Source organism: Sapajus apella, unplaced genomic scaffold (genome assembly GCF_009761245.1).
Source record: "Sapajus apella isolate SASKATOON/1434 unplaced genomic scaffold, GSC_monkey_1.0 scaffold40, whole genome shotgun sequence".
In the NCBI taxonomy this organism is placed as follows: Eukaryota; Metazoa; Chordata; class Mammalia; order Primates; family Cebidae; genus Sapajus; species Sapajus apella.
The window spans coordinates 3,434,856-3,450,628 of record NW_022436980.1 but is presented as its reverse complement, the minus strand read 5'-3'; the positions used below and the strand labels follow the sequence as shown (position 1 = coordinate 3,450,628).

General features: G+C 37.0%; 1 long non-coding RNA gene across 1 annotated transcript; it reads left to right on the top strand.

Annotated features, from left to right (window-relative positions):
• The first annotated feature begins 411 nt into the window (after nucleotides 1–411).
• On the top strand, nucleotides 412–15,456 carry LOC116565586. The gene is made up of 3 exons (XR_004275519.1): nucleotides 412–2,618; nucleotides 12,291–12,295; nucleotides 15,444–15,456. It is a non-coding gene; the product is annotated as an uncharacterized LOC116565586 (long non-coding RNA).
• The last annotated feature ends 317 nt before the right edge of the window (nucleotides 15,457–15,773 follow it).

Genomic DNA, 15,773 nt, shown 5'->3' with positions numbered 1-15,773 from the left:
GTTAGCTGGGTGTGGAGGTACGTGCCTGTAATTCCAGCTACTCAGGAGGCCAAGGCAGGAATATCGCTTGAACCTTGGAGATGGAGGTTGCAGTGGGCCAACACTGCACCACTCCAGCCTAGGTGAAAGAACAAGACTCCATCTCAAAAAAAGAAAAAAAAAGAGAGAGAGATAAAACTAGGGTTATTAAAATATGTATACATATATGTGCTTTTCTTATACAGTGTGTTCATACATAGTATATATTTACTAAATATTCATATATATCTATATGTATAGGTAGTATGAATATATTTACTCACATGTTCACATTTTTAAACTATCTAACCATCCATTCAGCTATTCATCCTTTCATCCATTTTTTTAGATAGATATAGTAAACCGAGGGATACCACCAACAATCAGCACTTAATTTGGGAGTATTCCTTATCACAAATCTTATGAAAGTGCACGTAAAGATGGGCTTTGGCAATGCTAACTTTTCTACTGATTATTTGCAAGCTGGAATTCCTACTGATAATGGGAGTGAAAACAGAGGGCAACTTGAAGAAAGGGCTTTAGGGCATTGTGAATAACAAGCAAACATCAGTGAGTACAAGGGAAGAAAACTACTCTGGAAGAGAAATGGTCTGCTAAGGGGAATTTTCTCACCTTTTGCTGCAGAATGGAGAGAAAGGGGAAATGCCAACACTGTTAAGAACTGAGAGAAGGAAGGTAAAAAGGCTGCTGGGACCTCTGCTACCCTCCCTCAAATCAGGATTGCAGTGTTTATGGGCATCCAGGAGGCAGTTCTTGTGCCTGGCAGGCCCTGTTGGGACTGATCTAAAAGGAGCAGAAAACACATTTTACAAGGCAAGTGCGATCAGCTGCATCCCAAACCAGTCAGTGAATTATTTAGAAAGAGTTAGACTAAAGAGTTGTAGGCTGGTTTTATACAACTATTAGTTGCATGCAATTCTGTGGACTTGTTTAAACACAGGAAATATGTTAAGGACCTCAAGTTTGTGCACTCTAGTTGGAAACACAAATCAGGCCTATTTTCCACTGTGTGTTCTGATACTTGTTAAGATATACTTTTCAACTTAGCGTTAGGTAAACACTAAATAACTGTTATCAATGCACATAAGCAAAAACAAACATGTATCATTTAGAAACAAGACACAAAGATTTAACAAAATGCATTTAATAAATTCATTTTGTTTACAACGAAACAAATAACTCACTAATTTTTAATAGACTTTTTGGTGGGTAAAAGGCTTTTTGAGACCCCTGCTGACAGCAGAGGAGAACTGCATCCAGGTGTTCATTACTAGAAACTCAATACATAATTCTCCTCATTAGCAGAGACATCTTAAATATATGTCAGTTTTGAGATGTGGAAGATATATTACCATAAGATAAACATATACATGTGAATTACTGAAAAGAAACCTATTTACATAGGGCTTTCTTTTTGCCTTAAGGTTTATAGTTCTCTTAAAATTGCTACACGTGTTACATAATTTCAAATTTGTATTTTGGTTTATCTTTTAACAGCATGAAAACTACACAACTCTTTAGAAACATACCTATTGCAAGAACAAGCATACTTAGGATTTTCAAAGAGGTGGTATTCTAATAAAAAATAACAATACTAATTTTACATGAAAAATGCATGTATTTCAACAATTTTATCAAGGGCATATTTTGTGCTAGATACTACTCTATGTGTTAGAAATATAAACAACGGTATAAGATGCTTTCAGATTGCAGTAAGTGGAAAAAAATATAACACGGAAAGGAAAAAGAGTAATGAGAAGGTAACTACACAGGGGAGTGATCAGGGATTGCTTCACTGAAGTTGTAAAATGTAAACTGAAACTATATCCTGATTTTAAAAATAGCCTTGTAGATGTTTTAGGTAAAGAGCAGCAAGCAAACAATGCCAAAGTTAAGAGCAGAGGGTAATCATGTAAACACAAAGGTTGTATATAATAGAAATCATGTGTGGCTCAGCTTCCACTAGGTAACCAAGTTGGGTCTTTGTGTTCTCCTCTCTTAAAGGAATCTAGGTGTGTTAAAAAAAATATCAGACAAAAAAAACTTTACAACAGTCCTTAGGCTACCTTTAAACCTGCGACTAGTTTCTGAACTTCTTTTAAATAGCAGTCTCAGAAAATTATTGAAGACTGTACCTACTCAAAGGTTTTTCTGATAATACGAAAAACATACACTGATATACTATGTGAAAGGCCTATGTATAGTAGATGCTCAGTAATTTTTCATTATTCTTTCCTTTGTTTCAAGGGTTTTCTGGGCCTCACCTGGCTAGTAATTCTCAGCTCAGCTGTGACAGTCAATGGGAGGTAGTGGAGTAATGATGTCCAGAGGGCAGGCAGGCGGCTAAGTGTGAAGTTGAGTTAGAAATACCCAAGAACAAAGATGCCACTTAGTCCTCTTTGTAAACCCCAGGTCTAACATGGGGCCTGACACAGAGTAAGGATAAATAAAAATGAGACTCAGAAATAACTAGCTCTGGGTAATCGACATAAGGTATTATACGGCCCTCAAGTCATGTGAAAAAATGATCAAGACTTAATGATTTCAATGGCTCCCAAACACTAACGATCTGTGAGGCTGTGGAAACAATCACAAATCCTAAAGAAACGACTTTTGCTAAGAGGTAGTTTATAATTGGTTATAGAAAGCTATGCTTGGGCCGGGGTGCAGTGGCTCACGCCTATAATCCCAGCACTTTGGGAGGCTCAGGAGGGTGGGTCACCTGAGGTCGGGGGTTTGAAACCAGCCTGGCCAAAGTGGTGAAACCCCATCTTTACAAAAAACACAAAAAAATTAGCTGGGCGTGGTGGCGCATGCCTGTAATCCCAGTTACTGAGGAGACTGAGGCAGAATTGCTTGAGCCTGGGACGTGGAGGTTGCAGTGAACTGAGATTGCACCATTGCACTCTAGCCTGGACAACAAGAGTGAAACTCTGTCACAAAAAAAAAAAAAAAAGAAAAAAGAAAAGAAAGAAAGCTATGCTTATTTGAACATACCTATAGGTATATTAGCCAAACATTTCCCAGATGCTAGCCTATGATGATATAGGAAAACAACCTTGAAATATTTTTGTGATGGCAATTGCTTTCCAATGTAAGGGACCTTTCTTTATGTTGAGATGGTGTTGTTTCTATATTTTGAGAATGAAACTGCCCTTTCAGCTATGAAGTTATAATAGCAATGTTATAATTTCACTCTATACAAGTATATATATAAATGAGATATGTGATATGAATGATAGTATATGGGACATTTTATTAAATTTATTTGAAAAAATAAGAAATTACCAACTCATGGGGAGAACATCAATTTTATTTAATGTGATACCCATCCCCAAAGAGGTGTGAAAAATTCTGGTATAGCTAATTAAAGCAAGAGTAGATTCAAAGAGGGAGAAGTCTGATGTGAACTTCATAAGGGAAGCAGGAAGCAGAAATTACTTTTTGCACTCAAGCATACAGGGAAGGAGAGGCCTAAAAGAAAGCAAGGGGGGCACTGATGCGAAAGTTATATTATGGATGCTGGTCCAGTGCAAAACTGACCAAGTAAAGACTTACATATAGTAAAGTCCCCCTCTCTTGTGGGGGAGTTGGGAGACTGCAAGATTTTTAGTAACCATGCATTAATATCAGTCAGGAAAACTGAGACTGAGGATGAGGGAGATGGGTAGAAGGAAAGACTGTTATTTAAAACTTCTGCATTATTGTTGATTCTCTGACTACATTTCTCAAAATCTAACTGGGATAAGAATAAAGCCTAAAAATAACAGAGCTGGGAAAGGTGCAAGGGGAATCAGGTAAGCACCCTAACAATGTCTTAGTACAAGACTTATTAGGGTTCCTGGCTCTACAGAGATTTATGTTCAAACTCAATTTGCCATTCTGCTCTCCCCAAATTCCAGAACTAGCTCCTTCTTCTTAAGACAACTTGACTAGGCAAATGAAAGCTCTTTAAACCTTTGTTCACGTCCTTCACTTTTTCAATTACCTGCTGGATATGTCTTCAATCTAGACTTTCTAAGACAAAACTTATCCTCCCTCATCAGATAAACTATTCAGTGTCCTGTCTGTGCTTGTGTAATCAGATTGCACTATGATAATTTTTACTCACTGATATATGGCTAAATATTCATACACCATTTTAGAGTACTGTATATGCCGAGTGCTTATGTGCATACCCTTTTTATCCACAAGACCACATTATCTTGAAGGCCCTGGCGACAATTTCTCTCTCCAGCATAGTGGCAAGGCTGGATATGAATCCCATTGCCACGGCTAACTAGATGTATCAATGCCTCTGTTTCTTTACTGATAGGGAATAATGATATTGACTTGCTCCAGAGAGAGTTTTTTGTTTTTTGTTTTCAAGATTAAATATTTAGAAGGGCAGCTGATATTTGGTAATGACCAGTTAGTGTTAGCTGTCGTTGTTGGTGGAGGTATTATTAAAAGTGTAAACTCTGGAAGGATATTTCCTAGGCTCAATTCCTAGCCCCATCATTTCTTAGCTGAGTGATTTTAAGCAAATTACTTGACCTCTCGTCATCTCAGTTGCCTCAATTACAGAGATGGGGATGATGAAACTTACTTCAATGGGTTTAGGAAAGACTAGGAAGATTAATATATTTAAAGCCCTTTGAACAATATTTGCCATGTATAAAGGGCTCAGCTTCCTATTATGAATCAAGACTATTTTTGCTTAAATCTTTTTATTCTCTGAGTTATGAATTTAGGTCCGTTCTACATTCAAGATAAATCTCAATTAATTCTTCTTTCTCCTTTTCCCATTTCCTCCCGTCTCCCTCTCTTCCTCTTTCCTTCTACTCTTTTCTTTACTTTTCTCTCTCTTCTTCTCAGATTTTATTTTGTAATTTGAAATTAGTGTGCAAGCTGAAGCTTCTTCAGGAAAGACCATTCTAAGAGAACAACAGGCAATCACTTTAAGAAAAAAAAAAAAAAGGATTTTAAAAGAAGTAGAAGTACAGTCCTGTGACAGTTTTCTGAAAAAAGGAACATCTGCAGCTATTTGTCCTGGCATAACTTTGTCCAATCAAAATTGACTCAGAACATTGCTAGGGGAAGCAATGTTTCAGCATGTCTGCCCCCTTCCCTCCATGAAATGCTAAGATTGTGTCTTTCTGGAGAAGTAGGTATGCTGGGTTATCTAGTTAAGTTCTCAAGTAAACTCCTAGTAGTTATGTAGGTGATATATTGAGAATTAATGATATTAAATCATTTGATTAATGTGAAACACATCATAGTAAGAAAGACAAGGAGAAATATATTCCATGTTTAAGAAAAGAATTCTATTTTATTTTACTTATTTGTTTATTTTGTTTTTGAGACAGAATCTCACTCTTGTTGCCCAGGCTGGATTGCAATGGCACAATCTCCACTCACTGCAACCTCCATTTCCCCAGTTCAAGTGATTCTTCTGCCTCAGCCTCCCAAGTAGCTGGGAGTACAGGCATGTGCCACCACACCTGGCTAGTTTTGTATTTTCAGTAGAGATGGGGTTTTACCATGTTGGTCAGGCTGGTCTCGAAAGCCTGACCTCATGCGCTCCACCTGTCTTGGCCTCCCAAAGCATTGGGATTACAGACATGAGCCACTGCACCCAGCTAAGAATAGAATTCTAAAGCTACAACTGATAATCTCACTGAGGAGAGAAAGGACAAAGGCTGGCAAATACCAGAAGTGATAATACAGGTCTAGAGAAGAAAGCATTTTCTAATAAATTCATCCAAAGAGAGAATGAAGACTATCTTGGATTTGAGAGAAGTATTCAGATATAGGCTAGATCATCACTAGAGAAAGATGACACTTAAAACTTCATAACATTTAAGTTCAGATGACCTGAGATCCTCATAAGTCTAAGACTCCTCATGGTTTAATATGCATTTGAGAAAGTAAATCATTCAGAATAAAACTTAAAACTCAAATAGCCAAATAATTTGAAGCAATTCTGAATTGTGGATGCTGTTTTTTTCCTTCAGCAATCTAAGCCATTTCTTTCTCTTTTTTTTCTACTTTCCTTTACACATATGGCCAAGCCTGTATATGCAAAAGTAATTTACAATTCTAGCCTTCCTAATTTGAAATTCTACAAGTCCAAGAGAGTAACCAGATTATGAAAACACTTGATGAATTGCACAAACCAGCAGTTAAATATTATAGTTTAAAAACTCGAGTCAAAAATATTTCTTTTCCTTCAGGAAGAAATATGAATGTTAAAAATGTGGTGCCGTGTGGAAGCAAAGCTCCATAATTAATCTATAGAGCCATCACCACTGTCAGAAGCAGAAAGGCCCCAGAGGAAATGCTTTTCCTATAGAATGATGGCGGCATTAGTGCCAGCCATAATGATAAGACACTGAAAAGTATGTGAAAATTTCCTTTAGAATTCTGTATGGGGTTTAATTATAAAAACTAGTACCTGGGTTACCTAACTATTTTTTCAGAGAAAATAAGAGTGAATTAATGTCTTAATTCCCACAACAATGAGGTCATGGTCACCCAGCTGGTAAACTGGAGGAACAGGTTATGGATGGAGGCTCTCTAATTGCAGGCCACATGTGTGTATCAACTCAGACTACTACTCCCTACAGCCTAACTTTAGGGAGGTATAACTGAAAGAACATCCTCGTTGGGGCAACAGCTGCAATACCTACTGTATGTTCCTGGAGTAATTACTTTTTCTCTGCAGAAACATGAGTTGCCCTGGCAAGACAATGCTTGACATGCTCAGTTCAATTTTAAGTCCCATCATGAAAGATATGGACCAACTGGAATACATCCTATATATTTTATCAGTAAAGATTAAATAAAACATATAATTGGTCAAAAATGTCTTAGGTAATAACCACAGGAATACTAGAGAAAAAACGAATTTTTTGTATGTGTTTGTGTATAAAGAGTTCTTCAAAACTCAATTTAAAATGTTTAGGTTAGTGTATTATTTTTACAGAAGAAATTTCCATGCATAATCACTTTATCATTATTCTGCTTCATAAGAACACAGAACCCTTGGAGAATTTCCTTCTTTTCCTCTAATCCTTGAAAGTATTACATGTCAAACTTCTTCAGATTTGGTGAGTGCGCTTCCTCATGTGATTATACATGGTTTCCATGGACTTCCTTTTAGTCTCTAGTATGAGAGGAAATGATAAAACCCATAAAAATAACCACTATGCAGTTTTAAAAGCACTCTTAAATCACATTATTGGTTGGAGGTTTTTGTTTTTTAGTCTTAAAGTTATGAAAACACATACACTCATCTACTTTACTACCTGTTTTATTCTATCCTCTGCTCCCATCTTGACCTAAAAGCCAACACACTTGAACAAATAAATCTCGTTTCAAAAAGAATGTAATGGGTACCAGGATATGTTCCTAGCTTATCCTACATTTTCCTGAAAACAATCAATATAGATAGCCTGAGGCAGACCATTTCATCATAAATGTAATTTCTGAGAGTAGACAGTTATTACCAGAGACCTTATGCCTTACTCATTGAGAGAAAGTGTGACAGAAACCATACTGGCAGTAGGAGAAATTGACTAGTAGGCAAAAATGTCTCCTGCCTCATTATATAGTCTTCTCTTTTTCCTCTTCCACTAGAAGTGCCTGCTACGCTTCCCCAGATACCCAGGACCTTCATGATGTCACTCTCAATGACCTGACCAACATCCATTTTGAGAAATTATTTTATAAACTCATTCAAACAAATGTGTAAATAATCAACACAAGTTTTAAGGGATATCGAAGCTTCGTACTCAAATGATACGGTTCAGAGGAGCATAGACATTAACTTAATAATGGTATATTGGAGAAGTATATCTCATAAATCCATAGCTAATATCTTTGAGAATGCAAGCAAAAGAAAGGAGATGGTGAGGATTTAGAAGTTCTTTTGGGTGATGATAAAAATGGGAGTATTTTTGAAGTAGTGTCTGCTGCTCAGATGTTCTGAATGGCTATAGAGGATAGGTTATGTGAAGTGAAAACAGGAGATACACCCAAATCACAGATACATTTTTGTATAGACCTGCATTTTTTAGGAAAAAAATAAACAGGGCTATAGAGCTGCCCAAGGGAGGCTTGCTCAGCATCACTGAGTAGTCAGCAACCATAAGAAATGTGGTGCCTTTTGTCATCACTGCCTTCGGCATATGGACGTCAGCTGTGTCACAGAGCTATTCTGTAAAGGGACACCACACTGAGCTGGGAGACCACATAGAGAACACATTCCTTAAATGTACAAATCCCCACAACTCATATATCACTGAAGTAGTCACACTATGCACTAAGGATATCCTATTTAATGTTGTTTAGTGGTTAGCATGGGATGGAAGATAAGGGCGTAGACTTGGGAGTCACAAAGCTGGCTTCAGGTCAGACTCTGCCACTCTCTAGCTGCATCACATAGTCTTATAGAGTCACTTATCTGAGTGCTATTTCTTCAACTATAAAATAAAAAAAGAAAAGATACAGTCTTTGAGTGGTTATTATGGAAGTAAAATTAGATAATATATGTACATTGCCTGGGATGTAAACCTTAGTAAGATGTTAAAAATCACAGTTATAATCATGATATTTATGATAAAAAAGATACTCTCAAAGGAGGTATGCTTAACACAAAGATAAAGAAATTTCAAATCTCTTAATATAAGGCCAATATTCATAGTGGTTTAGAGCACAAGCTTGGAGAACAAATATTTTGGAAAAATCACTCAAATATTTTACAACCAAGTTTCCCATCTAAAAAGCAAACAATAACCATGCGTGTCACAAACTTTTACTGCGCAGATTAAATAAACACATGTAACCATTTAGAATGGCGCCTGGCACAGAGGAAGCAGTACATACAAGTTAGCTATTATTCTTGTTGCTCTTCTTATCAATGGTGGAGATGACAGCATGGTAGAAATGTGAAGATTAATCTTGGCGAAAAAAAAAAAAAAGTCAATTTTCTAAAACCTGGTGAGAAGTGAGTGCTGGAAGGGAGGGCTTCATTATTTTCATGCTTGAAATACCCTCTCCTTTGGCCACTCACTGGTTCACTTGCCCAGGTGGCAACACAGGAGCCCAGCTGAGATCCCAGCAGTCACACTCTAAAAGTTGCTTCATTAGGACCCAGCCAGTTTGGCAACACTTAATCACAACTGGAACTTTTCTACTGCGAATCTACAGCTAATGTCTAATAATACAGCCATCTGTTATTTTGTATAATATGGTTGTAAACAACATCAAGAGTTTGGCAATTAAAATTCTATGTTAGGTAGTTGTTCACATTTATGTGAAAATCATAAAGACGCAACAAAAGCAATGCCTAAAAACAGCTATGACGTTGATATTTCCAGGTTCAGAACACCATTACCACTACCACCATCATCACCATCATTTTCCCCCAACTTTCTCCTCCTTTTTCTTCTCTTCCTTTATGTCAGCTACCATTTATTGATAATCAATAATGTATCAGGAATTTTACACATATTTCATTAAATTTTATTCTCAGCATATTCATTATAACTTCAGAAAACAATTACCATTATGTCCATTTTACATATTAAAAAATAACTGAGACTCAGCAAGATTAAGTGCCTGACTCAACGTCACAAGATGGTAAAAAATAGAACTTAGATTTAGGCTCTGAGTTTATGACTCTAAGGCTAGTGCTCTTTTTATATTGTGCTATACAAATATTATGATAAAATCCATGGTGCTACTGGAGCTGACATGAATTCGAAATTTCATGGTTGCTTTCTTTAATTACATCAGCACTATTGTGTGTGTGTGTGTGTGTGTGTGTGCGTGTGCGTGTGCGTGTGTGTGTGTGTGTGTGTGTTTAAAAGCAGAGATACTTGGGCCATTTTCACGTCTGAAATTAAAAACTACATTATACACAGCAATACATTCATCCTACATTTTCCGTATATAGCAAGACCCATTTTGACACACAATAGTAAATTATTGAGCGAGGCACTCAATTAACAAGAAACAAAATGAAATGTTTATAATAATGTATCACAGAGAGCCAATTCCAAGAGTGACCTTCAGGTAAAACTGTTCAATCTTTTGCTCTAAGATCATTCCATTGTGCTTTGTAATTAATAATTTCACACATGGATGTTGATGACAGACTTCAAACAAGAAATCAGCAGCACCTCAGAAACCTCTGTCCCATCAGGTGAGCAAAGGGGCTGACTGGATGGGCTCCATCGGCTAGGATAATTATTATGAATAAGGAGGTATGTCACCTGTCTGTGGAGGACATTGGTACCTGTACCAAATTACATGCAGTGGCACACAACTCAGTTCTCTAGAACATCCGAAATGCCAAGCAAATGCAAATAGCAAAATACAACATGGCTGACGTATTCTATGCAGAAAACAAAAACTGATTTTGGAAAGCGGGATAAAGAATTGAAGAACTGCCAAGTATGAAAAGTCAAAGAGCAGCCAAACCCAGCTACAGGCCGAGAGGAGTCACTGCCAATTTTCTAGGAGAAGTCACTGTTCTAATATTTACTTGAGAGTTCCCAAGCATTATTTTTCCTCTTTTCACTATTATTTCCCATCTTGCCAACTACATTCTACTAAACACACCACCTCTAAGAACTCATTTTCTATAAGCTTAAAATGCTGACATCAGAGTAGAACTGGATGATGCAACAGGAAAGAAGCCATATATTTTAATATCCTATACTCCAGAGCACACCAAAAACCATGCCACTTCCATACGTTTGAGTCCATCTCTTAAGGGGAAAGAAACAAAGAGAAGTGCTAACACACACAGAGAGGTGTACTTCGAACGATCAGGGACACATATCTTAAGATCCCCCTCAAAATGTGTTTAATGCAAATTAAATAAAGAAAAACACATTAAAGAAGATTGTTCTCTAACGGAAATTTATCATGGATATTGCTATAAAGAGAATAATATTCTCTTTAGTTTTTTTTTTTATTAAAATCACGATTTAAATAGGCCCACTTACCTTAAATAAGATATAACTAAACATCATATAGAGATAAAAACATTTAAATATTTCTTAATCCTAGGTTACTCATTGGTTATTTAGAAATTCTGGATAGACTCACGAGTCAAACAGCAGCGATGGAAGATATTGAAATGTCTCCCCGCGGCATATTCAGTGGAGAAAGTCATTACATGTTGAGAGAGTCCAGTAACCACTGTTGTGTAATAAAAATTGGTTTCACTTACCTAGAAAAGGAAAAAAAAAAAAAAAAAAGGAGAAATTAATGCAATTCTTTGAATTCCAAAAGTTGTGTTTGTTCCTTGCTTCCCTTTTCCTTCCTTTCATACTCTCTTCACTTTCCAGGAAACAGCCTGTCAGCATCTCGGTATTGGTGACAAAGATCACACATACGCAATAAAGAAGACAGATGTGCTACCCTTAGCCATGGAGAATAGCAAGGTCCACCCCTCCTCATACCTTGCTCTCTAGGTGTCTTAGGTGGGAGAAGCAAGACAAAGTCTTAACTTTTCTTCTGAATGTAAAGGTAGGAATTTGTGCTGTTTGGGTCAGAGCCATGCCTACTCCTTAGGAGAGACCTCCCAAACTTGCTCTTCCTGCCTTAGCATCTTTGTATATAATCCCTTTTCCCTCAACAACTCCCACCTCACCCATCCTGCCACTCAGTCTTCCTATACACAGAGTAAATATATCTGGCTTTCCTACTGCTAGCATTTTATTTAGAAATGACCCTCTTAAAAAAGACCTTACACTTCTGAAGCACAAGTCAGGGCCTTCCTGTTGTGTGCTGAGCTCTCTGTACTTATTGCTGAAGCAGTAGTTACAACACTGCCCTCTAGTTAAGGTTCATCTACCCTCCATCCTCTGCCCTCAGGGCTGTATTGTACTTTTTGGTTCTTTTCACAGTTTCCAGGGTATAGTGCGAGATATGGCAAATTTCAATAAAGACTGTTTAATGAACAAACGAACTTATTAATAAGTAAAGGGAGTCCAGGTGAGAGCAAAAAGAAAGAAAGAGGAAGCTGGCTGCTTAAGATGAATCCAGAATTTAGGCTTTAAGAGAGAAACCTAAAGGTGTTATCCTGTTTCCTTCTTGTTCATCTTCTCACTTTAGTGAAACAATTATAAATCAACATAGAAGATCTGGGGTACAATGTTAAGTTTTTCAGGGACAAAACATGGTACTTGGTGCTAGGTCCACCTGAAGAGCCAGGGGAAGGAAAAAACTGGGTGGCTTCACTAAAAAATGGCCAGGTCATGTGTCTGTCAATTACTAATTATATGATTTGCATAAATTACTCATCTTCTAAGCCTTGTTTATTAGATACAAATAGAAATTATCATCTTTGGCCTGTGTACATCACTGTGTTTTAACCTTATATTTAGAAATAACTATAGTCACACAGGAAATCGTAAAATTAGTACATAGAGAACTGTGAATCATCTCCCCAACTTTCCCCAATGATATAATACATAATGCTAGTACAGTGTCAAAAGGCAGAAACATTAGAATTTGTTGAGAGAACCAAATGAGGTGAAGGAAATAAATATCTAATTCATTATATTTTTATTAGCTTAATTATTCTTTATTTGGCAATTCATTTTAAAAAGCTTACTATATGCTAGGTATTGTGCTGGACACTTGGGTTACATTTGTGATCAAAATAAGCCTGTCTTAGGCCTTCCTGAAACTTACGTATAGGTGTAGGACACAGAAAGATGAAACAATTACAATGTTGTGCAGGATGTTCAGTTTGTACGTGGGCAAAAAGCAGAATTCCTAATTGAATCTAGAAAGGAGGATGATATAGTCAGATAGGGCTTCCAAAAAAGAATTTTTAAGTCTAGATTCAAATCTGAATGATGAGTTGGAATTGTCCAGGTAAAGAACTAAGAAAATATATTCAGACAGAAGGAAGCAGACACATGAAGTCAAAGAGAAAGAAGAAAATATCTAGCCTATTTTAGTTTGAACAACAACAATGTATCATATTTGTTTTGCAAAATGGTTGAGTAGTGGCATTTTCATTTTCATATGATTCAATCTAATAATTCTTCATGGCTATGTAAGTGTTGTCATGAAGAAGTAAGCTCAAAAAAGAAAAGAAAAGAAAAGAAAAACTTGGATAAAATAGAGCCTAGTTGGCCAGGTTGAGAAGTTTGGGCTTTATTCTAAGAGCAAACAGGGCCAGGGATGTGTTTTAAACAGGGGGCATTATAATCAAATTGGCATTTTGGAAGTTTATTCTGGCTGCCTGTAGAGAAATGAATGTGATAGAGCAAATGTGGATGTGGAGGAGGGGAGACCAGTTGGAAATTGTAGCATTAAGACAGGTAAGACATTACAGCAAGTTTAGCTGAGACTGTGGACTAGGGGACAGGTGGGCAGATACTTCAGGGATAAAACTAACTTAATGTGGAGATGGGCTGTACGTACATATAAAAAGAAAAGCAATAATAAAGGAGATACCAAGGTTTCTAGCTTAAGCAATACACACATGTACATACATAAATGCACACAGTGGTACAAATACAAGCGGAGGAAAAGCTATAGGTGAGTTATGATAGTGAAAACATTTTGTAAACACAAACTGCTATAAAATGTAAGTTAGAGATGTTTTCCTACATATGGAATATGTGTACTGCATGCATATATAATTGTCAAAAGGATTACAAGAAGTGGCCTGCTTTTTGAGAGCAATGTTGGTGCATGGCTTCTACACAGCGTATCATAATTGGTTTGTGGTGCCATTTGGTAATGCCAAGACAATTCATTAAGAGAATCAAGGACAAGCAGGTGTTGCCATGAGAGCTTGCTCTAATAAGCAGACTCACACGCACATTCACACATCACGTCCAACCAGCGCAAAGTTAAACTTGCTGAGACACCCAAAAAACTCATTTCAGAAAACTGTAGTAGATAGCATTTATAACTCAAGAATGGAAACTAATCCTAAATGGAAAAGAAAAATCGCTCAGGAGATTGGTAATTTAAAAGACTATGATGCTTATTACTTCTCACCATAGTCATTTAAATAAGTATCAATCAGCAGACCCTACATTCTGCTATTGTTTTGTGATGTAAATGAAATAACTTATGTCATTAGTCTCAAGATGCCAAAGATCAATTAGACTACTACTTTTCATTAAGATGGTCTGTTATTGTGTACTATTGAAGGGCACCCAGTTGAGTAGGCGTTAATTGAGATTTGGGGACACATCTTGCTCATCTTTGAGTTCTCCATAGAGGATAGCATGGGGCATTGCACTTAACAGGCCCTCAAGAATATTGTCATAGTTAAGTAACTTTATTAAAAATGAAACACACTGAGTTATATTCAATGTGATTTATTTTCACCCTAATAGTATTTGTGATGATTACTTTTAAAAGTGCTATCGTTGGTAAGGTACTTTGTCAACTTTTCAGGGAAACATCATTTACTTTAAGTTGGCAAAACATAATTTATCTAATGGAAGTCAGGGGAGAAAGGAAAAGCTTTGAGTAAATTCCAAGAAATGCGTTTCTTGGAAGTAAGAGGCTTATTAGTGTTACTAATTCATAAAACATGCCTAATGCAAAATCTTGAAAACATTCATACAATTGGGTTGTTTTGGGAAGTTTCACTTAAGAATCTATTGCCAATGCCCTCTTTTAACTCATAGCAAACTGCTAATAAGACATTTTTGGGGAGGAATGTGTAGAAGAATCCACAGCCATCAATAACACATTATTAATTTTTTGAGACATGATCTCAAAAAAACTGATGCCTAGGCTGGAGTGCAGTGATGCAATCACAGCTCACTGCAGCCTTGACTTCCTGGGCTCGTGATTTTCCCATCTCATCCTCCTAAGTCACTGGGTCTATATGCACTTGCCACCACACCTGGCTAATTTTTTGTACTTTTTGTCAAGATCATGTTTCACCATGTTACTCAGGCTGGTCTCAAACTCCTGGGCTCAAGTAATCTACCTGCCTTGGCCTCCTAAAATGTTGGGATTGATTACAGGCCTGAGCCACCGAACCTGGTCTATTATTATTAATTTTAATTTGTGGAGAACCACTTTCTTCCTCACTTGATGTGACAGGTGGTGCCCATGCTGCCTCCATCTCATCCCAGTGTGATTTTAATGAGATGAGATGAAAGTCTTGCCCTCTCTCTGGCTTGTGGCATTTCAAATGATTGCATATTAGTAGAGATTGGAAAGTTGATATGACTGTTAGTCTTGTTCCAAGCTCTACATCACAGCTCACTGGTTGGGTGGCATTACCAGCCTGAGGGCTGAAGAAGCAAGGGAGAACAGCTTCTGCATCATCTCTGCAGCTGACGAAGATGTTTTGCCAACATGGTGGTGCTGAAAAGACAACAGCAGCAGACAAACACAGACAGTTGGTACTTGGCCTGGAGTTCATTGTTTTGTAAAATGTGTTTTATATCTTGGTGATATCCTACAATTCCTCTGATCTTGGAGAAAATTAGTCTGTTATTATGAATAGATATAGTTAGATATTCAGCACTAAAATTCCTTATGTTTTTAGGGGAAAACACCTGCGGTGCTCACCTACATTTATCACATCAGCAAGTTAGGAGACCCTGACCCAGAAAAGACCTTTCAAATGTAGGTTGGCTAGCGCAACTTAGCTAGGCTTATTAAAAGTCCATATACTGTCCACATATTTATTATATTTCACATACTTATTAAAGTAAATAAATAATTTTTAAATGTCCACATACTGT